The sequence below is a fragment of the Phacochoerus africanus genome, chromosome 6, assembly GCF_016906955.1.
Source record: "Phacochoerus africanus isolate WHEZ1 chromosome 6, ROS_Pafr_v1, whole genome shotgun sequence".
NCBI classification, from domain to species: Eukaryota; Metazoa; Chordata; class Mammalia; order Artiodactyla; family Suidae; genus Phacochoerus; species Phacochoerus africanus.
In genome coordinates, this window is record NC_062549.1 from 46,414,141 (window position 1) to 46,439,577 (window position 25,437).

The 25,437-nt window shown below is 35.9% G+C and overlaps 1 pseudogene; it reads right to left on the reverse strand.

The window, feature by feature from the left end:
* Nucleotides 1–22,007: 22,007 nt before the first annotated feature.
* Nucleotides 22,008–24,136, reverse strand: LOC125128658 (origin recognition complex subunit 6-like; annotated as a pseudogene).
* Nucleotides 24,137–25,437: the final 1,301 nt, after the last annotated feature.

Here is a 25,437-nt window from a genome sequence, read left to right on the forward strand (position 1 = left end):
TATATATACATGTGTGTATATGTATATTTATATATACACATTCTTTTTTCACATTATCCTCCATCATGTTCCAGCACAAGTGATTAGATATACTTCCCCATGCTATACAGTAGGAGCTCACTGCTTATCCACTCCAAATGCTATAGTTTGGACCTACAACCCCAAATCCCAGTCCAGTCTTTATTTTAAAGTCTATGTTGTCTGATACGAGTATTACTACTCCAGCTTTCTTTAGATTTCCATATGCTTGGAATACCTTCTTCCATCCCCTCATTTTCAGTCTGTATGTGTCTATAGATCTTGGGTGGATCTCTTATAGACAGACTATACTTGGGTTTTGTTTTTGTATCCTTTCAGCCAGTCTATGTGTTTTGGTTGGAGTATTTAATCAGTTTGAGGTAATTATTGATATTTGTTCTTATTGTCACATTGCTAATTGTTTAGTATTTATTATTGTAGGTCTATTTTTTCCCTTCCCTCTTTTTTTTCTTCTCTTGTGATTTTATGACTATTTTTACTCTTGTGTCTGGATTATTATTTTTTGAGTATATGTCATTACAGAATTTTTATTTGTGATTAACTTGAACTTTTGATATAGCAGTCTATATAGATACATAATTAAGTTGCTGATTTCTTAATTTCAAATATCTGGCATTTGTACACTTGTCCTCTCATGATTAATATTTTAGATATATTTGTGTGTAGATGATTTCTTACCTTTACTGCACATTAGCCTTTACTGGTGAGTTTTCTCATTTCATAGTTTCCCTGTGTATAGTTTTGCCCTCTGCTTTCTCACCTAGAGAAGTTCCTTTAGTATTTGTGGTGGAGCTATTTTGCTGTGCTGAATTCTTCTTGCTTTATTCTTGTCTGTAAAGCTTTAGATTTCTGTGCCAAATGTGAATGAATTTCTTGGTGGATGGAGTATTATTGTTTTTTCTCTTTTATCACTTTAGTTATTTTATTATTTATCACTTTACTTATTTTATTATTTATATCGTGCCACTCATTCTGGCTTATGGAGTTTCTGCTGAAAAATCAGCAGATAATATTATGGGGATTCCCTTGTATATTATTTGCTGCTTTCCCCTTGTTCCTTTTTTTTTCTCTTTGTCTTTAATTTTTTTTTAATTTGATTACTATGTGTCTTGACATGCTGCTCCATTGATTAATTCTGTATGGAACTTCTTGGACATGAGTAAATATTCCCTTTCCCATATTAGGGAATTTTCAGTTATCTCTTCAAATATTTTCTCAGGCCTTTTTTCACTCATTTCTCTTGTGTCAAATGGTGAATCTGATGTTGTCACGGAGGTCTCTTAAACTGGCCTCATTTCTTTTCATTGTCTTTTTTTCTTTATTTTCTTCTATGGCAGTGATTTTCACCACTCTATGTTCCAGCTTGCTGATCCACTACCACATTTACTTTACTATCATTTTCTTCTAGTGTATTTTTCATTTTGGATATTATAGTCTTCAAATATGTTTGGTTGTTCTTTATATTTTCTAAGTCTTTGTTAAAATTTATAATAACTTCTTGCTTTGTTCATTCATTCTTTTCCTAATTCTTGGATCACTTTTATGATCATTTCTCTGAACTCTTTCTGAAGTAGATTGCCTATCTCCATGTCACTGTTATTCTTCTTGAGTTTTACTTTGATCCCTTACCTTAAACATATTCCTTTGCTGTTTCATTTGTTTACATTGCCTTTTGTATTTTTATGTTTGTGGTAGGTTAGATATGTTTATCAACTATGGAGAAGTGGCTCTCTGTAGAAATATCCTATATGTCCCTGTACTTTTCATCAGTCAAGGGCCAGAGACCAGCTGGTATCAGGATGTTATCACTTGCATTTTCAGATTCAGTGTCATAGGCTGCAGGATAAGCATTTTCTTTCCTTTGGTATCTTCCTCCTGTTGGTATAGCTAGTCTAGAGGCTTGCTTGTGCAGGCTTCCTGGTGGGAGGGGGCTTGTTCCTGGTTGCTGTGGGTGGATCTGTGTCTTGGCCCTTTGGGGGACAGGGCTGTGTCTAAGGACAGGTCTAGAGGTGACTGGGGGCTTGGGAGGTCTTTAGGCAACCTGTCTGCTGGTGGGTGGGGCTATATTCCTGCTCTGTTGCTTGTTGGGGCTGAGGCCTATCTGATTTTGGGTGGGGCCAGTCTTGCTGTTAATGACCCAAGCAAAAATATCTGCTTCTGGTAAAAATTCACTTATATGAACACTCCACAGTGTCTACCACCACTGTTTATAATCCCATAGAAATCCACAGTCACACCCTGCCTCCCTATTTGACCCTTGAAGTCCAGCAGGTAGATCTTGCCTAGGCTTCCACCAAGTCATTGCTTTTACCTTGGGTCTTAGTGCACTCAAGATCTTTGTGTATTATCCAAGAGTAGAGTGTCTGTGTCCTCTAGTCCTGTGGAGCTCCCAAAATCAAGCCCTACTGGCCTTGAATGTCAAATGTTCTTGGAATTCCTCCTGATGTCAGACCCCTCAGGCTTTTGTGTCTGAATTGGGGCTTAGAACTTTCATTCCTGTGGGAGAATTTTTGCAATATAATTAGTTCCAGTTTGTTGGTCACCCGTCCAGGTGGTATGTGACTTGATTTTTTTCATGAGTATGCCACTCCTTACCATCTTGTTGTGTTTGCTTCTTTATGACTTTGGATGTAAAATATCTTTTTTAGTAAGTTCCAGTCTTTTTAAATCAATCATTGTTCAGTAGTTAGTTGTGATTTTACTGTGTTTCTGAGAGAAGGTGAGCTCAAGATCCTTCTACTCCACCATATTTTGCTCCCTACTGCACATAGATTTTCCAAAACATTTTTAATGGTAAGTTGTCTGTGAATAGAAAAGAATTAACTAAATTAAAATTAAAAAATGAACCATGTTTGAAGGATGTGAAGACTATCATTGGAAAAAAAAGTCAAGATTTAACTTGAAAAGCAAAGCAAAAATAGATATGAACAACTAAAAAAGATGAGAACAAGGATGTTACAATTTTTAGGGATGAAAAAAAGTCCAAATTCAGATATTGTAAAAAGAAGTGAATGGAAGGAGAGAAATTTAGGAAAATATCTAGGGGGAATATGAATCAGAATAGTATTAAGCTATAAGTATTCTGAATTTTTACTAAAATTTTACTAAATTTTACTAAAATTTTGTCTAAATTTTTAAATATACAATGCCATACTTGAGATTTGACTGGACTTACTTTACTGCATCATTTAAAAATTTTGTTGAGTATATGAACTGGTACCAGAATAAAAACTCTATGACAAGAAAGTAGCGCTAGGAGAGGTGATGTCTGTCAATTGGAAGCAATAAAAAATTAAAAATCACAATGTCACAATCACAAAGTTTCACTCACAATATTTGGGCAAAAGCACCATGTGGTGGCTAAGATTTTGTAGTTAGATATATCTGGAGTTAAGTTTTACTCTGAAGCTTGATGGCACTGTGGCCCTTGGCTAATTTTCTTAATCCCATCTGTCTGTTAATTCCAAATTGTAGAACAGTGACTTTAACAGTGCCTATCACACAAAAGAATGCAATTAGTATTTGTTGAATAATTGAAGACTTTTCTGTCATCAATAATAAAATTTATCTTTTGTGGTAAGGATGAAATTAGAAAATACATAGTAGCTTATTACTATTAGACTGTATCATGAACTAAAAGTGGAATATTCTGGTTAATATGCAATTACATAGTCAAGGTCCAGATTTTCACAAATTTTGACTCATAATCTAAGAATAAAAACTGTACTTAGGCATATGTTACCCCAGCGCTTTTACCGTGTCATCACTTAATGGATGTGTCATTGGCAACCCACATCTTATAAGATCATTGTGCTATAGGTTATTATATTACCTCACTTCATAGCACAATGGATAAATAATATGTAGTGCAATACAGTGCACACATTATATGCTTGGTAAATGATTAATAAATGAGTATATGAGAGGAAGCTAGTGGAGAGTATGAGAGAGATATCAGGTGCCATGATGAAGAATCCTCTTGCAATGCCTACCACTGTCACTGTTATGTCATTCTCTTGCCATACTAGGAAAATGGAGGTTTTATAGATATCCAGTCACTAAATTTCCAAGTATCCACCTGAATTCACATTTAGATGATACTTCAATCAAGGTCCAGAGCCTCAGTTCCTTCATATTCATTTCACTATCTCGAGGTAAAACCAACATTTGGCAGAATATGGAGTATGGATAAGTAAAAATATATGACTTCAAGGAAGTTTGTGATTTACAGAATGGAAACTGATTCAGTACATGTGAATTAGGATAAAGGGTAAAGTTATTATAGCTGTAGTGGACAATGGAGTTAGCACTGAAACTGCACATCCTTCTCAACCTTTAAGACTTTGATAATTACGGAAAAACATGGTGAACTGAGCAGATGTGGATACCACCATCTCACTCTGACTTTCCCAGGTTTATACACAAAGCAGTAGTGACAGGTAAAATATACATAAAATATTATATCATATAATTTGAAAAGAAAGAACAGAAATTAATTAGGAATCTTATACAAAGAGAAAATTTAGGAGGAACAACCAGCTGAAGCTATGTGGCCTACATTGTCAATATGTGCTATGGCTGTTCTTCCAATACCCACAATGTGATAGGAAGTTAGTGCTATACTCCCTTAATGATGGTGCCATGAAGAGATTGTCCAGTCCATGAATTAATAGTAGATTAACTCTGTTGCCATCAGCAGCATTATTTGGGCATAGTTGCATGGCAGGGCAGAGAAATGAGCTAAAATAAATAAGCACCCACAAGAAATATGAACATTAAGCCTATTGGTGAGATATGAATAACCACTACTTTTACAATGTAGAAACCTAGATGAGACATACATTAAAACTAGAATGGAACCAATGAAACATAAAATTTTGATAGAGGCAAAGGCCAAACTTTTCTTCCACCTCCACAAACTAAAGCATAAGAAGAATTTCCACAACTTTCACAAGAAATGAATTAAATATTATAAAATACACAAAAAATTACCATCAATAAAGGCTTAGAACACAAAACAGTTGTGAAAATTCAGAGCCAGACTCTACAGATTATCAAATTAAATAAAAGGAGATTTTCAAGTGTATACTTAAAATAATAAAAGAGATAAAAGAATGAATGTGATTTGTAAGATAAATTTAAGACATTGGGGAAAAGGGCAGTTGGATTTCTTAAGAACAAAATTGCAATTCTAAAAATAGAATATATGCTATTTAAATTTAAAATAATAGATTACACAGTAGATTATATACTGCTTCAGGAAGCATTAATGAATTAAAACCAGATCTGAGGAAATCACTCAGAATTAAAGATAGTGGAACAAATGAAAAATATAAAATTATACGGCAGAGATAATAAATAAAATCTTAACCATAAGCATTAGGAAGGTATTCAATGGTGAATATAAAGAGAATGGGTACTACGTAATGTTCAAAGTGATAAGGGCTAAAAGTAATCCAGAATTGAAGAAAAATAGATATGGTCAGGGAAGGAGTCAGTTCAGGGCTTACTTATTTCAGAGAGGCTGGTCTATTACACAGTTCTACAAAATGGTTTGGCTGCCCTTGATCTGTGCTCTAATATTCTATATTTTTATTTTTGACCCTAGTACATTGTGACACCTTTGGGCTCAGGCATACTACCTTGTTTATCATGTATAACTAGTGCTCTGTATTCTTGGCACCCAACAAGTGCTTGATAAATACTTTTGGGTAGAAACAAGAAAGAAAGAAAGGAAGGAAGAGAAGGCAATGGAGAGAGCAAAAGAGAGAAAAAGAAAGATTGGTTAACATTAAATACTAAAGAAATCCCTGAAAGGTGTGTGTGTGTGTCTACTGCTTTTGCATAATAAAAGTGATTGTATATAAGCTTATTAATTGTTACATAACAGATATTTTCTATTTCCAGAGAGATAGACAAATAATTTCCAAATTTGAAAATGCTATAGATTCCACACCTTTTCAAGGTCCATCCATAATTAGTAGTATACAATTGTAACAAAAACAAGCAGTTGATAAGAACATTGAATATTTAGTGTTAACTTGGCACCTTACATCTTGCCTGACTTTTGAATGTTTGTTATAGCTTCAGATGATTGAGCTGAGTTGTAGCTATTTAAAATTGGCATATAGTATCACAGACACTCTGCCCTTTCAGTACTGGTCTACATAATACATGCTGATGTTCCATTTAAAAAATAATTCTCTTTAAAATAATTGAAATTTGAAATGATAAAAACTGAGAGTTCCTGTCATGGCTCAATGGTTTATGAATCCAACTAGGAACCATGAAGTTGTGAGTTAAATCCCTGGCCTTGCTCAGTGGGTTAGGGTTCCAGCATTATCATGAGCTGTGGTGTAGGTCACAGACATGGCTCATATCTGGCATTGCTATGGCTTTGGTATAGGCCAGCAGCTACAGCTCTGATTAGAACCCTAGCCTGGGAACCTCCATATGCCATAGGAGTGGCTCTAGGAAAGGCAAAAAGACAAAAAAAAATCATGAGAAAGTGTAGTGAAATTTCTGTAATCTTAGTGCACACAATTTGTCCTTTCAACACTAAATTTACCAGACTTCAAAGAAGTATTTGAGGGAGTTTCCATTGTGACTCAGTGGAAATGAATCTGACTAATGTCCATGAGGATGTAGATTTTATCCCTTGCCTTACTCAGTGTGTTGGGGATCGAGTATTGCCATGAGCTGTGGTGTTGGTCACAGATATAGCTTGGATTCAAAGTTGCTATAACTCCGGCATAGGCTGGCAGCTGTATTTCCAATTTTATCCCTAGCCTGGGAACTTCCATATGCTGTGGGTGTGGTCATAGAAAAAGCAAAAAAAAAAAAGTATATGAGGAGTGAAATTCCACCTATGAAGCAAGATTTTTGAATTTGTTCCTCAGTTGGCATTTCACACACATTACGTCTTTTAATCATTCCCCAAATTTTCCGCACAGGGATGAAGAAAATGAGGCCAAAGATAAGCTTTGTCTGTTGATTAACGTCAACATTAAAGTTGACCTGAGACTGGATGTTTCAAAACCCTTCACTCTTTCCCCTGTGAAGTATATCTATTTTCACAGATTATCTCGGTTATTTTAAATGTTGTTTGAGATATTTACATGAGTGATATGAAGACTTAATGTAATTTACTTTCCCATATAGAAGTGAGGGTATTATTCTGTGACTACAATAAAGATGAAAAAAAAAATATATATGAAGCAACCCTTTCAGAATTAGACAATCAACAACAGGACCATGATTCTTAAGAATGGAGAAACAGAAAAGTGAGCTCCATAATCACCCTAACCTTCCTGAAAGTCCTTTTTGGGCCAATGTGCAAAATTTGTATCCAAGCAGATTGTGAGGATCTTACTGAGCTGATATGCCACAAATTAGAGCTAGGAAAGGGGACAAAACTAGAATAAATTCTAGAATTTTGCATTGGAATTGAGGTATTAATGTAAACTCAGAAATACATGTAGATGTAAATATGTGTATTATGTACATGTATGTGTGTTTTTCCCAGCACTGTTTTTTGAAAAGTCTTGAAAATAGTAATATCTCAACAGCAGTCAGCAGAACCAGAGCCCAAGTCAGAAAAATTTTCCTCTGAGGAACTGGTAATCTCCAAGAAATGACTGATTTTAAGGCTGCATCAGGAAAAGTACAAATGTAAGCTGAGGATATCTCATGAAAAAATAAAGAAAATGCTCAGATAATGTTGAGACATGATATTAAATAACTCAAAAGCTCTTACTGGGAAAAGCAAGGATAAATTAAGCATGAAAATAACTTCATAGTAATATGTTCTAACTCACTGAATAAAATGTTGAAAAATGAGATTTTAACCATATAAATGTAGCTTCCCACAAAATACTTAGTAGTTATAAATTGGATAAGAGTAATTCTGTAGTGAAAACTCTAACAGATAGGACCCTAAATAAGTGACCAAAGTGCACATCATGAGAGAGAAGAAAAATATTGTGTACCATCTGAAAGGAAGCAATGAAAAGAATATAGCATTAATTTTGTGATTCCTGCCACAGATTCATCACCCAAAATTAATTATAAAGAAATATCAGGAAAATCCAAATCCTGGGACAATCTACAAAACAGTCATAGAAGTCGGTGTAAATGGCCTGTAAATGATCTTCCAAATGTCAAGATTGGGTGTTCCCTTGTGGTGCAGTGGGTTAAAGATCTGGAGTTGTCACTGCAGCAGCTTGGGTTGCCACTATGGCATGAGTTTTATCCTTGGCCCAGGAAATTCCACATGCTGTGGATGTCCCCTCCCCCCCCCAAAAAAAAATATATATCTAGGTCATGGAAATCAAGGATATTTTGAGGAAATGTTCTAGACTGTATTGGACCCTCATTCTGTAAACACATTACTGGGATGATAAGAAATTGGCCCAAATATTCAATGCTAGTATTATAAAAGTATTATCTTCTTGATTTTGATGGTTGTATTCCTCATTATACCAGTATACTCTCTGACCAGAATTAAGTTAAAATAGAAATCAATTAAAAACATTACTTTTAAAAAATAAGAATGAAAGCGGTTACCAAGTTAGTAAAATTGACAACAGTAGAAGAAAGTCTTGATCTGCTTAACAAAATCCTAAATAAATTAAAGAGATTGAATTTATAATTAAAAATCTTTCCACAAAGAAAATGCCAAGCCCAAATTGCTTCACAAGTGAAATTTTACCAAATATCTAAGAATATATAGTATTTTTCTTAGACAGATGTATATTCCTATATATATTCTTAGATATAGTACATAAATCTTACCCAAACTTATTCTGAAACTAGATAAAGGGAGATTCCCAAGTCATTTTCCTAAGCCAGCATAATCCTAGTAAGTAAAGCAGAGAGTGACATTACAAAAATTTTATCTCTTTGGAATATATCAGTGGAACAAAGAGTAAGTGCCTTGAATGAATCATTTGCACATGATTGCACAAATTTCTGTAAAAGTTGACTTGGAGTTCCTATCATGGCACAGTGGAAATGAAATCTGACTAGTATTCATGAGGACACAGGTTCAATCCCTGGCCTTGCTCAGTGGGTTAAGGATCTAGTGTTGCCATGAGCTGTGGTATAGATTGCAGAGGCAGCTCAGATCTGGCATTATTGTGGCTGTGGTGTAGACCAGTGGCTGCAGCTCTAATTCAACCCCTAGCCTGGGAACTTCCATATGCTGTGGGTGTGGCCCTAAAAAGATAAAAATATTTGACTACTTGAAGGAACTTTCAGAAAAGCTGCATGGAGCTTTGAGCACAGCTTGGTAAAAATAAATATTGGTATAAGGATAAGGACTGAAAGAGAACCCCAAAGCAATCAATCATTGTACAAGTGTGGTAAGATTAGGTGACTGTTTTCTTTTTTCTTTTTAAAAATTAACATACATTCATTTTATTATATAAAAGTAAAAAAATTAGTTAATACACAGTAACTTTTCATCAATCTTAGTAACATTATAGTGCATCCTAAAGCAATTGCCAAAATTTCTGTTTTTCAAAAGTTCACAAAGTAAACAAAACTGAACACTACTTAGGCATACCTATTTAATAAGTCTACAAAGAAAATAAAATTCAGAATGGTAGCCATCTCTGTGTAAGAGGAGTGACAAGAATAGATAGAGGAGTAATATATAAATGTAAGTAACTTGTAATATTCTAGACCTTGGTTTATGTAGTGAGTATATGAATGTTCATTTTATTAATTAAAAGCAAATAAAAAGATAAAAATAAATGAGAAGAACATATCTGAAAATGATGTTTTTATGAACTCAGAGTGATGATTACTTTGTTGTTTACTCAGCATGTAATACGTATGTGTTTATGTGTATAAGTATGCATGAATGAATATGTCATCTTTATTTTTATTGAAGCACAATATAATATGTTATAGGTGAACAATACAGTGACTCAAAATTTCAAAAGGTTATATTCCAGTTATATTATGATAAAATATTAGCTATATTTCCTGTGCTGTACAAAATATCCTTGTAGCTTACTTTACACATATTAGTCCATACTTCTTAATTTCATACCCCTCTACTCTCCTCTCTCCCTCTCCACTGGTAACCACTAATTTGTTTTCAATATTTGTGAGTCTGTTTCTGTTTGTTATATTCATTAGTTTCCTGTAATTTCAAGATTACACATATGTGATGTCATAGTGTATTTGTCTTTATCCTTTTGACTTATTTCACCTAGCATAATGCCCTCCAAGTCTATCCTTTCTGCAAAAGGCAAAGTTTGAGGATTTTTTATGGTTAATTAGTAGTCCATTGTCCATACCATGTCTTCTTTATCCATTCTTCTGCTGATAGACACTTATGTTGCTTCCACATCTTGGAAATTTTAAATAATGCCACTATGAATATTGGAGTGCATGTTTCTTTTTGAATTAGTGTTCTGTTTTTTGTTTGTTTCTGTTTTGGATATATACCCAGGAGTAGAATTGCTGGCTCACATGGTAGTTCTATTCTATTTTTAGTTTTTCAGTAACCTGTTTTCCAATTTGCAGTCTCACCACAGCTTACATTCCCATCAACATTGTATGAAGGTTTACTTTTCTCCACATTCTCTCCAACATTTGTTATTTTTGTTCTTTTTTAGATATATAAATGTTTTCTTTCTTGGAACTGTACCTACACCATTTGAAAACAATGACATACTTGATTTTATTTGACATTTTGTGTCTGGTTATTTTGACCAGGATATTCACCTTCCATGCACCTGATTCCTTATCCCTGAAGGCTGAAGAAAATAATTTATTTTCTTATGTCAACCAATCAAAGCCCACATTAAGAGTTCTGATTTGAGCTCTCACCTTGGAGAGCAGGAAGCAGAGCTCTCAGCACATGTCTTAGAATGTTGAGTTAGGGTAGTGGTGAGAAAGGGACTGCAGCCTTCCCTAGGCCATAAAGAAAACTGACAGCAATCCAGAGAGAGATTAAAGTTTCATCAGGAGGGACCAAATGTCTCAGATTTTCCAGATGGAAGATTGTTAATAAAAATATGTAAATACAGCGATTATGTGAAACATACATTGCAGCCCAGAGGCTGATAACCATGACAGAAAATTTCTGGTTTAGGAATATTTCTACATAACAATTTATTACAGAGGAAAATAGAAATGCATACTAGGATAGGTAATAATATGCACTAACATTCATTTATTTTTTCCTATAGTTACATATATAGTTACTCATTTGTGTCTTGCAACAACCTGAGGTAGATATTATTACTTTCCACTCTAAATTCTAAAAATTGAGACTTAAAGAAGTTAACTTTTTAAGATAATAAGCAGGAGCAGGCATTTCATTCAGTTTGTTTTTGTTTGCAATAAGAGCATTGAATCACCATGTATTGACAAGTATTAATAAGAAAAAAATGATTTTTAAAAACTCATATGTCAGGTGTATTAGTAGTATAAGTAGGTCTGTGAATAAATATACTCTTAGAAAGAACTAAACTGAAATGCTTTGATGATTCAACTACTTGTTGTCAATCAGTTAATTACTAGAGTACTAGAGGAAAGAAATGACATTCTCCAATAGGAAATTTTAGAAAGGGGGCATTTCCAATGGTTAAGGGACTATTCACTGGATTAAGGAAATCAATGAGAAGTTGGTAAAACACTATAAGGCTAGTAATTACATGGAATCAACATCAATTGTAAGAGAAGGAGCAATTAATGAGATTCTGAGAGAGAAACAATAGCTACAGAGGTCAACCTACAGGAACTATGGCCTTGAATAAAAAGACACAGCTTACTTATGGTAACCATAGGAAGGGATGTGTCATAAATGAGATGATGTCTGATATACCTCCCTCTCACTTCTGATTTGCTGCTGGTGCAGTCCATGATAAAAAACAGTTAGAACAAGAAGGGAATGCTTGTTGCCATAGTCAATGAAAGTCAGCTCCCAGGGCACAGAACAGGATAATGCAAGTGGAATATTCCATAACTATATTTTTTTGTCTGGTCACAAGTTTGTTTCCATATTTCCATGTCCGTCATATCTCATAAAACTGTGTTGGAAAATGGGAAATGAATTTATAATTCTCTTCCTGATATAAGCACCTGACCATCTCTCATGCTAATAAGTAAAGAACAACTAAATATGACTTATTAAATCTTCTCTGTAGGCACATGAGAAAACAGGCTTCAGACTCCTGTCATTTACCTTATGCCTTAAGACTTGTTCTGGCCAACGGAATACATGCAGAAGTGAAATATACCACTTCAGGATCCAGATTCTAAAATAAAATGCATCACACTCTACATTCTCTCATTTCATCTGTCAGTTGATTAAATGTAGGCGATACACTGGAGAAGTCCAAGGAAGCTCTGGAAGGCAGCAGAGCTATATGATGAGGATCCTTTTGTCATCACTTGAAGAACTGTCTAGCAGGGCAGCCATTGACAAAGACATGAGCAAGAAATAAACTTTGCTAAGGTAAACTGCTGGGATTTTGTGGTAGTCTTTTAGCGTAAATAACATAAATTGCACCAACTAATACAAGAGAGTCCTTTGATTCTCAGCAAAGGAGTGATATAATTAAGTATATATTTTAGTAAGATTACAAGGAACTGTGTGTGATTGGGTCACTTTGTTGTACAACAGAGATTGAAGAAGCATTGCAAATCAACTATAATTTTTTTAAAAAAAGATTACTTTAGAAACTGTACAGAGAAAAAACTGATGATATTGGAAGCTGGGACACAAGCTATAGGATTAGTGTAATAAATCAAGCAGGAAGTAAAGTTGTTTTGAATTACAGCAATGATGGTGAAGATGACAAGAAGGTGAAGATAACAAGAAGAGGATGAATTTTAGGATATTAATAGGCCAGAGGTAAAATGTTCAGGGACTAGTTTCATGGACCTAGAGCAGTGGCTCTGAATCTTGCTTGATGAGATTTTAAATAGGTTAATGCCCAGGCTGCACTTGAGATTAGCTAGATCAGAAAAAATATATTTGGCAACTCCCCTATTCCAATGAGCAGCCAAGGATGAGAACCACTGGTTTAGAACCATGGTTCTTAAGATGTGGTTCCTGGATCTGGAGTATTAGTGTTACCTGGGAACTTGATAGAAATGCAAATGTTAATATCCTACCTAAGAATCAATTGTTCCTGTTTACATTCAACTAAAATATTTCTTTTGTCTTTTTTTTTTCTTTTTGACTTTCCTAGGACCACTCCCGCGGCATATGGAGGTTCTCAGGCTAGGGGTCTAATTGGAGCGTATCCACCGGCCTATGCCAGAGCAATGCAGGATCCGAGCCACATATGCAACCTACACCATAGCTCACAGCAATGCTGGATCCTTAACCCACTGAGAAAGGCCAGGGATTGAACCCGCAACCTCATGGTTCCTAGTTGGATTCGTTAACCACTGAGCCATTATGGGAACTCCTAAAATATTTCTTGCTATAAAGGATTATCAGTAGTAAAACTTAAAGTTCCCCACATCAGGTCTACTAACACAGAAATTCTAGGGGGGAGGCTCAGTAGTTTGCATTTGTATCATCAACCCACAGCATCATAGTTGGCACATAATCAGCTCTTATCATTTTGTTGAGTGAACAAATGAATGAAAAATCTAAAATATCTCGACTTATGCTCTTTGTACAAAACCAGTCTCTTTTAGTTCAGCTCACACTGTCCTCAGTACCACACTGGTTGTCTTGTTGAAGGTATACAGATTAGTTCTTCAGCTCAAATGATGCAAAATTAATTCCTGTTATGAGCTAAATTAATTCCTTTTTTTCTAATCAGCTGTCTTCTGGGACACTGGTTTTATCTTATATTTTGCATGTACTGGTTGCCTGGGCATTAAGTCCAATTGAAGTGACTTTTTTTTTCATAGTGTCTCCAATTTAATATAGATCAATTTACTTATTACTACATACTATATTTACATAAAGGTGTTCTCAGGTCTAGGCACAAAATTGAAAGCCAGACCTGTGGATTTTCCTTCTGCCTTTTACTGCATGACCCCAATACATCAGGATAAACAGTCAGTTAGCCAAGCAGACTACAACTGGAGGTAGATTTAGGGATTATCTAATGCAGCCTCATTTTGATATATAAGTAGGGCAACAACACAATGTGGTTTGCCAGGACATACCCCCATATAATCATTACTAGAGCCCTCCTTCATTGTTAAGCATATCTCACTAAGAGAATTAAACATGGTCACCCAATATATAAGGAATTTGAAATCTGAGGAGTTGATGTGATCTAATCTTAAACAATTGGTACATTGGTGACAGCACTGAACACTTGGAAAAATAGTTGTTTCATCTCTATATATTAATCTGATTTTCCAATGGATTTAAAAATCCAGCTTACATAAATCAATCTCATGCCAGCAACAATGTGGTTATTAAACATGCAGATGTGCAACCAGGTTTATTTACTTAGATTCCAGCTTCATCAGTAGCCAGCTCCATGGCTTTAATTTATCCATGTTTCAGTTTCCTCATTTATAAAGAAGGATGGTACTAATAATAGCACCTGACTCTTAGGGATTTTTAAATACTGAGTTACTAATTAAATGTATATTATATGTAAACACTTAGACATTGCCTGGCACATAATAAGCATTATGCATATGTTAGAGTTTATCATGTCAACTGCTATGAACTACCCTCCCCTCATTGGCACTTCATAGTCCAACAGTGATAAACTTTGGCCCAGATTATGTTGCTTCATGAACTTGCATGTCTCTAAAAGTGAGCAGAGCAAATGCAAAGGCTGTGTCTTTTTAACTACTGCATCTCAAGTAACCAGTATGAAAATGGCAATAAGATATGCTTTTAATACCTGCTTCTTGAATAAATGAATGAAAGAATGAATAAAAATAATGGACCTATATGTGAGACAGCTATTCATGTTCCAATTTACTTTTGAAACTCCTTCTTTTGAAAGGAGTGCCTTTCAAAGAAAATCCCATGAAACTCTATCTTTAAGAGTCCCTGATTCCAACATGGAGAAAAAGAGACTCTGAACAAAGAGGCAGTTAAGGGAACTGACACAACTTATATAAGACAATGGCAAAAAAAAAAAAAACCCAATTGAAAAATGGAAAGAAGACCTGAATAGACATTTCTCCAAAGAAAATACATGGATGGCCAATAGCACATGAAAATTGTTTAACATCACTAACTGTTAGAGAGATGCAAATCGAAACTACAATGAGGTACCAACTCACACTGATTGAAATAGCCATAATTAAAAAGTCTACAAATAACAAATGCTGGAGAGGGTGTGGAGAAAAGGTAACCCTCCTACATTGTTAGTGGGAATGTATATTGGTACAAACACTATGGAAAACAGGATGGAAATACCTAAGAAAACTAAATATAGAAATATCATATGATCCAGCAATCCCACTCTCAGGCATGTATCTGAACCAAACTTCCATTGAAAAAAAAAAAAATACATGCACCCATATGTTCATTGCACCACTATTTGCAATAGCCAAGACCTGGAAACAACCTAAAAATCCATCAATAGATGAATGGATTAAGAATATGTGGTATATATACACAATAGAATAGTATTCAGTCATTAAAAATAACAAAATAATGCCACTTGCAGCAACATGGATGGAAGTAGAGACTCTGATACTAAGTGAAGTAAGTCAGAAGGAGAAAGACAAATATAATACGATATCACTTATATTTGGAATCTAATATATAGCACAAATGAACCTATATATAGAAAAAAACTCACAGACTTGGAGAACAGACTTCTGGTTTTCAAGGCAGGGGGAAGGGAGTGAGATGGACTGGGAGTTTGGCGTTAGCAGATGCAAACTATTGAATTTGGAGTAGATAAGCAATGAGATCCTGCTGCATAGCACAGAAAATTATATCTAGTCACTTGTGATGGAACATGATGGAGGATATTGTGAGAAAAATAATGTATATATATATATATATATATATATATATATATATATATATGAGAAAGAGAGACTGGGCCACTTTATCATACAATAGAAATTGACAGAATATTATAAATCAACTATAATAAAAACATTTCTAAAAAATGTTATAGGGTGCCAGCTGGAATTTTCCTGTTTTTATAGTGGTCTATTGTACACATATTTCAGGAATTGTAAAATTTAATTTTCCTGCATTGCCTGTAAGTTGGCAAAAAACTGAGATTAAGTATCTTCTTTGAAAGAGTGGAACTACCCATAGGGAGGGTACACTATTATTAGTAAAAAGTTCATCTATCCAATTTCACTATCTGCATTTTTTTTCTCTCTCAAAACTACATGGACACTTCTTCCCTCACAGATTTCATAATAGGTGTTACTGATAGCATAGAAACCATAGAATAAAGGCAAAATTAAGTCCTTTTTGAAAATGTACCTTATTATAATGAGAATGGGTGTGTTTCTATATCTAAATTTCCTCTTCTTATAATGACACCAGTCATATTATATTAGAGCCCACTGTAATAACCTCATTTTAACTTAATTATCTCTGTAAATATCCTGTATCCAACATTCTAAGGTACTGGAGCTAGAAGTCAACATATGATTTTGAAGGGCGTAGGAACACAATTCATCCCAAAACAGGTACATTTTTTAAAAATGCCCCACACCCACATAAATGGAAGTTCCCAGGCCAGGGATCAAATCTGAGTCACAGCTATGACCTGAGCTGCAGCTGCACCAGGCTGGGGATTGAACTTGCACATCCACAGCAACCTGAGCCTCTGAAGTCAGATTCTTAACCCACTGTCCCACAGCAGGAACTCCAAAAAGTGCTTTCTTTTAAATAATGGCACAAAATTTTGAATATCTCTGGTATTATTATTATTTAAGGCTCTACCCTGATTAGTTATCTAGTGAATATAACTAGATGAATTCTCAGATAACAAACAGCTAACAGTATCAGGCATAGTATTCCTATTTTGTCCTATTGGACAAATTATACCTCCTCATAAAAAGAAATTTTTCAATATAGCTAGAAAAAGTTTTAGGGCCATAAAATTCTCTTAATTATAATTCTTGACACTTAGGAAATCTAAATTACTCTTAATAAGTGCAGCCTTCTGTATCCCCAGTTCATTTTTAAAGTCTGTGCTACATATAGCACATAGTAATTATTCATTGGAGCATGGCCATTGATGTTTCAGAGTATACTAAATCAAATGAGCATAAAAAGTCTCTGATGGGAGTTCTCATTGTGGCTCAGTGGTAATGAACCTTACTAGGATCCATGAGGACATGGGTTCAATCCCTGGCCTTGCTTAGTGTGTTAAGGATCCAGCATTGCTGTGAACTCTGCTATAGGTGGCAGACATGGCTTGGATCCTGTGATGCTGTAGCTGTGATTCAACCTCTAGCCTGGGAACTTCCATATGCCATGGGTGCAGCCCTGAAAACACAAAACAAACCAAAGCAAAAACCTCTTACAATGCTTACAACTCTTAAGCTCATGTTTAGTTTTCTATTATTCATCATCCCCAGAGAAGGGGGAGTTGATACCAGAGTCAAAACCACAGAAACAAGCTTTCTTGGTTAAGACTCAGTGGTATAGAACTGTGTACAATGCATCAGAAACAAGAGGGCATGAAGGAATGAATATGCAAATTCCAGTGGTCACTGTTAGTGCCTTTGAATCCTACTGGGCAACAACTGCCCCTGATCAATGGAATCACAATTCTTATAAACTATGCATATGCACAGCAAGTGAGGGGGAAATAGGGAAATAGAAGGACAGAGGGAAGGAGATGAAAATTAACAATTTTGGACTTCTGCCTGTGTATCAGTGGAAGGGTAGGAAAAGTCTTACTATGGAACAGGTAGAATCTAAAAGCCTACATACTTTGCTCTGTACCCTGTCCTTATTTTTATCTGGAAGTAATAAACTAATACCAAGATAAGATTTTGTATGTGTAAATATATAAATGCATATATTCATATGTATATAAATGTATATCTTTATAGATCACAGTTTCTATTTTGCAATAGCTGCTATTCACCCTAACCCTAAATTATGGGATAAAAGTGATTTCTATAATAGTTGGGGCCATAAAAATAAAGATCAGCTTAGGTAAAGCAGCAGTAGGTAACACTAGCTGGAATTACTCTTTTATTCCAAGTCAACAGTGACACATATCCTCTCAGATTTGACATGACAAGCTCACCTATCTCAATTGGCAGTAATGAATTAACTTGCTAATGATAAGAATGACCTTCAAGTCCTTTCCACAAAAAAATAAAAGGACAGTCCTTTTCTTTTATATCCTAAAGCTTTTGAATTTGATCAACATTTTATTTCTCTCTCTCTCTCTCTCTCTCTCTTTTTTTTTTTTAATCTTCTTAGGGCTGATACCAGAATCCAGGTTCTTGTTCATGGCAGTCAAAGAATGAACTCTGAGAATACACAGGTAGCCAGCAAGCAAAGTCTTTATTAAAGGAAAGCAAATAGCTCCCAGGGCTGCTGGGAGCAGGGAGAAGAGCTCCCTTCCTTATTGTCCTATAGGGATTTTTATCTCTTAAATGTGGGGAGGGGTGCCAACCTGGGGTCCAGAAAGATGTGTTTTTTTCCCATTGGCCTTGCTCAAATACCTATATAAGTCCTTGTCCAACAGGGGTTTTAGGGTTGTAAATGTCCTGTAAGTTTTATGGTTTCTTTGTTCTTTTTTTTTTTTTCTTAGATTAAGCCACCACTCCTCTCATTTCTTTTTATCAGTTGAGGAGTGGGCTAGAGATTTGTATTTCCTATAGTAAACAAAGCCTGTGGGGAATGCACATTTCATAAAATAAAACAAGGCCTGTGGAGCTGTTACTCCCTAGATCTCTTAAGCCACAAATGTTAATCAACACCCATATCAAAAGAGTGTATTGGAGCACATGTTCCTACACTACCTGCATTAATATTCTGCCTCAAGGCCACACCTGAGGCATATGGAGGTTCCCAGGCTAGGGGTCCAATCAGAGCTGTAGCCACCAGCCTATATCAGAGCCACAGCAATGCAGGATATGAGCAGGATATCTTTGACCTATAACAGAGCTCACAGCAGTGCTGGATCCTTAACCCACTGAGCAAAGCCTGGGATCGAACCCACATCCTTATGGGTGGTAGTTGGGTTCATTAGCCACTGAGCCATTATGGGAATTCCCTGGCATTTTATTTCTATTGAACTTTGTAAAAATATTGCTAAGGACTGTTTTGTTTTGTTTTTTTGTTTGTTTGTTTTGCTTTTAGGGCCACACCCATGGCATCTGGAAGTTCCCATGCTAGGAGTCAAATAGGAGCTACAGCTACCAGCCTATGGCAGAGCCATAGCAATTTGGGATCCAGGCTATGTCTGCAACACACACACATCACAGCTCACAGCAATACCAGATCCTTAACCCACTGAGTGAGGCCAGGCATCAAATGAACCCACACCCTCATGGATACTAGTCAGGTTTGTTTCGGCTGTCCTTAACAGGAACTTCAACTATGGACTGAATTATGTCCCTCCACAAATTTTTTTATGTTGAAGACCTATTCCCCAATGTGATGGTATTTGGAGATGAGGGCCTTTGAGAGATTTAGATTTAGATGAGCTTATGAAGGTGAGGCCCTCATGATAGAATCAGTGCCCTTATAAGAAAGGGTATCAGAGAACCCGCTCTCTTTCTCTACACACACACACACACACACACACACACACACACACACACACGTATGTATGCATACATGCATACCTCTATCTCCCATGATAAGACTGTTGGTATTTACTGAAAAGGGGGCTGTCTCTAAGTCAGGAAGAAGGCTCTCACCAGAACCTGATCATACTGTTACCCTGATCTTAGAACTCTAGCCTCCAAAACTGCAAGAAAAAAATTTCTGCTATTTAAGTTACATAGTCTCTGGTATTTTTCTGATGGAATTTAAATAGAATAATACAAATATGGAGTATATTGATTAGTGTTTCAAATTCAGAAGCGTTTAAAAAGATCTTAGAATGCAAGTGGCACTCTATCAACAGACAAATAATAAGGACACATCATTTCTTAATGAATGTGTAGGAGGGAGAAAGGAGTTTATTTAATGAGTACCTAGCAGAATGTGTTCCAGGAATATGCAATTCTCATATTAAATTCAGTCATTATATGAAGTACAATATTTTTGTAGAAGAATGTGAACATAATTACTTAAGTATAAAAACTTATTCCTGTTTTTCTTTATTTCTTTGCTACATTGGAAAGATGGAATGTAAAATCTGCTCATCAACCATCCACTCTCCAACTTCTGGGACAGTTTGAGGATTAAGTTCTTCCAATCCTTGACGGAAAAGCAATCTGTTCTTTGTTGATTGATTTTCATTATAGTGGTCACTAGAGTCAATTAGGAAATAAACAACAAGAAAAGAGTAGAGAGACCTCCCTAAGAAGAAAAGTGGTTTGAGAAAAGAGGGAAGAAAATAGGAGCCCATCTACCCCTTGCCACTCAGTCTTTATTTAAAAAAAAAAAAAAAAAAGATGACAACTTTGCTGGGATGGGATGGAGAGAGGGCTGAGATAAGAGAACAAGCTACTTTGAATGTTATTTATTTATGAGTCCCTGGGAAGCTGAAAGATCCCATGGAAGTGGCTGGGTGACATGGCTAGGGCCAAGAATTACAGCACCTCAGAAAATGAAGGTCTTAACATTCCCCTTGGCTTCTGTCTTGTTCTTCTTGACTATTAGCCTCTAAACTCCCTTTTCTTATGTATTTGCAGTTTAAAATTCTCTATGTCATTTTGAGGTGTAAATCATCTCCCAGAATCTTGCCAGTTTTACACCCCTCAAATTAGGCTATTTGATGAGAAAACAAAAGACATGGAAGTCAAGCAATGTCCCAAAAGACTGCCAAGTTTATGCTATTGAAATCATGCATATATATTTTTGTTTTATATACATCATAAATATTATATAATGTTGGATCCAAATTTTTAACCATGAAAATTAAGGCTAAGTCTGATTTTTTTCTTGCCTACACATCTACATTCATTCTAAACAATTCTCCCTTCACTCTCCCCCTTGCACTTACATACTATCTATATGCATATACAGAACTTGTAGTTTCTCTAAAATATCATGCACTTTTTGGTTGGGATGCCCTCATATTTATCCTTCTGCCATAACACTTTTTCCTCTTTTAATTCTTATGGATATTACAATTTCAAGTATCATCTCTAAGTACATTTTCCTCACTCATTTCCTTTTTCCTGTCAAAGTTTGTTGTGAATCTGAACTTCTACAGCAGGTGTCCATATGCCCTCAGATCAGTGACTACCAGGCCAACTTTCAACTGCCAGGATCTATCTTCCCTCTGTCAAAAGACCTTCTTTCAGGCTCTATCTTTACTTGTTCAGAGAGCAGGTAGACAATGTTGAGAAATTAATGGGCTGGCCCTATTCCTCTGAAGTGCATATTACACACTGTATCCTTGAATTTCTAAGAGTTGTTAACCCAGTGGCTCACAGTAATACCTTACTTTTTATTTTATTTATTAGTTTATTTATTTATTTATTTATTTATTTATTTATTTATTTTATCATATATTGATTTAGTTAGAGAGATGTACACAAAAACTTAAGTAAAATCTTTAAGACTCCATCCAGCCTGAGTTTTGATATTTTGGATAGGACAGGAAACTACCTTTGGCTTAAAACAAAGTTTAAAAAAAAATGCTCCAATTATATTTTGTAGGAGAGTACAGACTTGCAAGGCTAACCTAGCCAGACACTGTAGCTGATCTAATGATTTTGTTACCCATTTCAGAGCCAGCCTGCTCAGCCCCAATGCTGGCTCTTTTGCTATTAAGGCAATAATCTTAGGAACCTTGTTACAAAAGTTCAAACAAAATTTCAAAGTCCTTCACATCTTCCTTGGTATGGCAGATGCAATTGGTTTTCAGTACAAGGTAGTCTGGAAATTGAAATCACTCTGTTGTAGTCTTTTGTGCTTTGGCAGCATTTTCCAAAATTTTCCTTTTCCATTCTTCATAATCCTGTGTCTGATCTTCATCTTTTTGTGTTTTATGTGGGATCTCTACTACATTCTGTTTCCCTTGCTGGAGGTTCAACCACTGTCTTCTTTTTCCTCCATGGTGAAGCAGTTGACCCTTCTCTGTCAAACTGCTGCCCCTTCAGGCTCTCTGTCGATCTGCTGCCCAACATTTTCTGGTGTTTACAGAGTCAATCAAAATGGCTTCTTTCACACCAGATGTGCCTACCATTTTTGTCCACCCTCAGCTTTAGAATATTGCAGTGGTAAAAAGCGGCCTGGATAAGTCAAAATCCACTTAAAACGGTGTTTTGTGCAGTCTCTTTGAAGCCATGTTCACTGCTTCTGCACAGCTAAACTATATGTGAGGTCTCTTATTCCAATATTTGAGTTCAGGTCCAGTAAACACTCAAAAGATTTAAGGCAGCTCTGATACATCTTCTTGTTCAAACCAGAAATTTTAACTAAATAGGTCCAGTCCAAGGGGCAGCTTCATATAGGTAGTTGCAAAGTCCAGGCACATGACTACATTACTGTTTTCCATTGTACTTTCAGACAGGCCAATACACTTCATGTCGGACAGTCACAAGTATCCCTCTGCTTTCATCAGCTCCTCTGGCTCAGTTGCAGGGCTAATCGCCATATCAGACCAGACTCCATGGTTCCAGCAAACAGCAGGGAGTCCATGAAACCTGTCAGCAGACGTCACGCCTGCCTGTGATGGCCAGGCCCCAGCTCCTGCATCTGGATTGGTCAGGACGAGAGGTTGAGAACTCCCTGCACACCAGTCTTGGTATTCCTTCTGCACATGCGCATCGTGAGTTCACGCTCTGAGGCAGAAAGTGAACGTGGCGTGGCTGCTCCAGCTCTTTTGAGTTCTACATTATTGACAGAGTCAAACCCTGCCTTTCACTTCTGTTGGCACCTTCCTGCAGCTCATTTATTTATTTATTTATCCTCTGCTCATGGTATGTGAAAGTTCCTGGGCAAGGGACTGAACCTGAGCCACAGCAGTAATCTGAGCCACAGAAGTGTCAACGCTGGGTCCTTAACCACTAGGCCACCAGGGAACTCCTACCTTGCTTTTTTATGGTTTTTTTTATTGTTTCCTTTATAGCAACTGCCTTCCTTTGCTTTCACTATTCCCACTTCCCTTCTGGCATTTATTTTACCTGCCGAATAAATTATTTTCACTTGAATCCTTAGGTCTGTTTCTTGGGGAAACAAAACTAGGGCAGCATCCTATAGTGCTCACCACAGTGTATTATCATTATTTGTTTGCTTTTGACCTTATTAGAGTGCCTCAAAACCTGGGACTGCATTTTGTATCTGTATTCTCCACCCTCAGCAGAAAGTATGCACCTTGTAAGAATTCAGTAAAAATTCACAAAATCGGTAAAACAGTGCTTAACTTGCTGAGCTGAACAAGATTTCACCAAAGCAAAATTTCTTAATCTAGAAGGAAGGGGACAAATGCATCTCACATGGCTTGGTTTAGAAGATACTTTTCAGCTTCTTGCAGAGCTTCTGTAATATAATTCTGTTAGTAGAGGTTTGTGGAATTTTTTTTCCAACTATGATTTTGTTTATTCCTTTGCATAGACGATTCATATTGTATAATTTAGCAGCTCTTAATGTTCAGGACTGCTCTTCAGAATGAACAAATGTGCTTAATGTCAAAAAGAGTTCCTATACCTTACAGCACAGCTGTCACTTCAGGGTTATGAATTCTGCCCTTCCTTTTAATTCTGGAAGTCATACCTCTATTCTTTATTATAATTTTGTTTACAGCCATCTAAATCTACTCAGAAAACAAATTCATAGAGGACAAAAAATTTCTTGTTTATGGTTAAAATAACATCTTTCTAAGTGATACCAGCAGCACAGCAATTATGTTTATTGCTAGCATCAACATAGCTTCTTAAAAAAAACAAACTAAAATTTAAAAACCAAGAAAGTGATACTCTCAATTATTGTCCATTACAGCAGAGATATTTTTAAAACACCCTTCTTGGTATGTCTTGATTCTTTCTGTATACTTACGTTCTCTTTCTCTGGTGCCATGTGTTGATTATCCCAGAAGTTTATAAGTATACATGTAAAGTATTTTTGAAACTTCCAAATAACATTTCTTCTTTGTATTCTTAGCCTACTTTAAACTTTGCAAGTGTTATTTAGAAAATATTCAGTTCAATTCTTTTTCTCCTCCTTCAGCACAAAGAATTCTTGTTTCACTGACATAGAACTTGACTATGTTCCTTGTGGGATATCAGTGAATGTGATCTACCACACACTCAATCAGAGGCTTTTTATAGGCTCTATGATTTGGCTTGAACAGCTTCTTTCACTGCTGCCTCTGTTGTAAGAAGTTGAGAAAGCCTTCAGGGAGTAGTGTCTGGGTACAAGTAGTGTCTGGGTACAAGACTTCTGGGAACAAGAATAGGAAGCAAAGGAAGCCAACCTAAGAATGAAGTTATATATGAAGTGTAGCCACCACAACCCCACCCATAGATCTTTGAATGAGACATTAGTTTATATTTAGCCATTGCAGTATTTGAGGGTTATTATGCAGCATCACCTCAAAGCTGACAAATGCAGCTATTTCCAAAGATTAAGACAGTTAAATTTTTGATATTCAAAAGATGGTTATATTCACTATGAATAGTATAATTCAAATGTTGATCTTATAAAATTAAATTAATAAAACATAGATTGAGCACTTTGAAAAAAAAAAGTCTTAATGTCATTGGGTTTTCATTTTGTTTTCTTATTCTTCCTTTTTTTTTCTCCACGACCATGGCCTATGGAAGTTCCCAGGCCAGGGATCAAATCTGAGCCACAGCTGTGAACTGTGCCACAGCTGCAGCAATGCCAGATCCTTAATCCACTGTGCCATGCTGGGAATTAAACCCACACCTCAGCAGCCACCCAAGCCACTGCAGTCAAATCCTTAACCCTCTGTGCCACAGGGAAAATCCAGATTTTCTTCCTTTTTGAAGTCTGAGCTTTCTATTTGTCCATTTATACATTCTAATATCTCCTAATGGAGCCAAATAATTTTCTCCAAAATACAAAAAATAAAAAAAAAATCACATCTTTGGCTGTTATCACTGGAATGCTTGTGATACTAATTTGTGCACTCTTATTATATAGGCTACATATTGTGTAAGGGAGCAGAAATTTCACCTTTCTTTTAGTTATAGTATTTGCAATGCAACTGACACGTATGTAAGGATTCAATTAAATTTAACTGCAATGCCTTAATACTATATTCTACTCTGGTTAACCACTGCGTGTTGGGAAAACACTGTGGTAGAACAACTTGTATATAGATAGGGCTTCAGCTGTGCTTTCCTTTTCAAGAA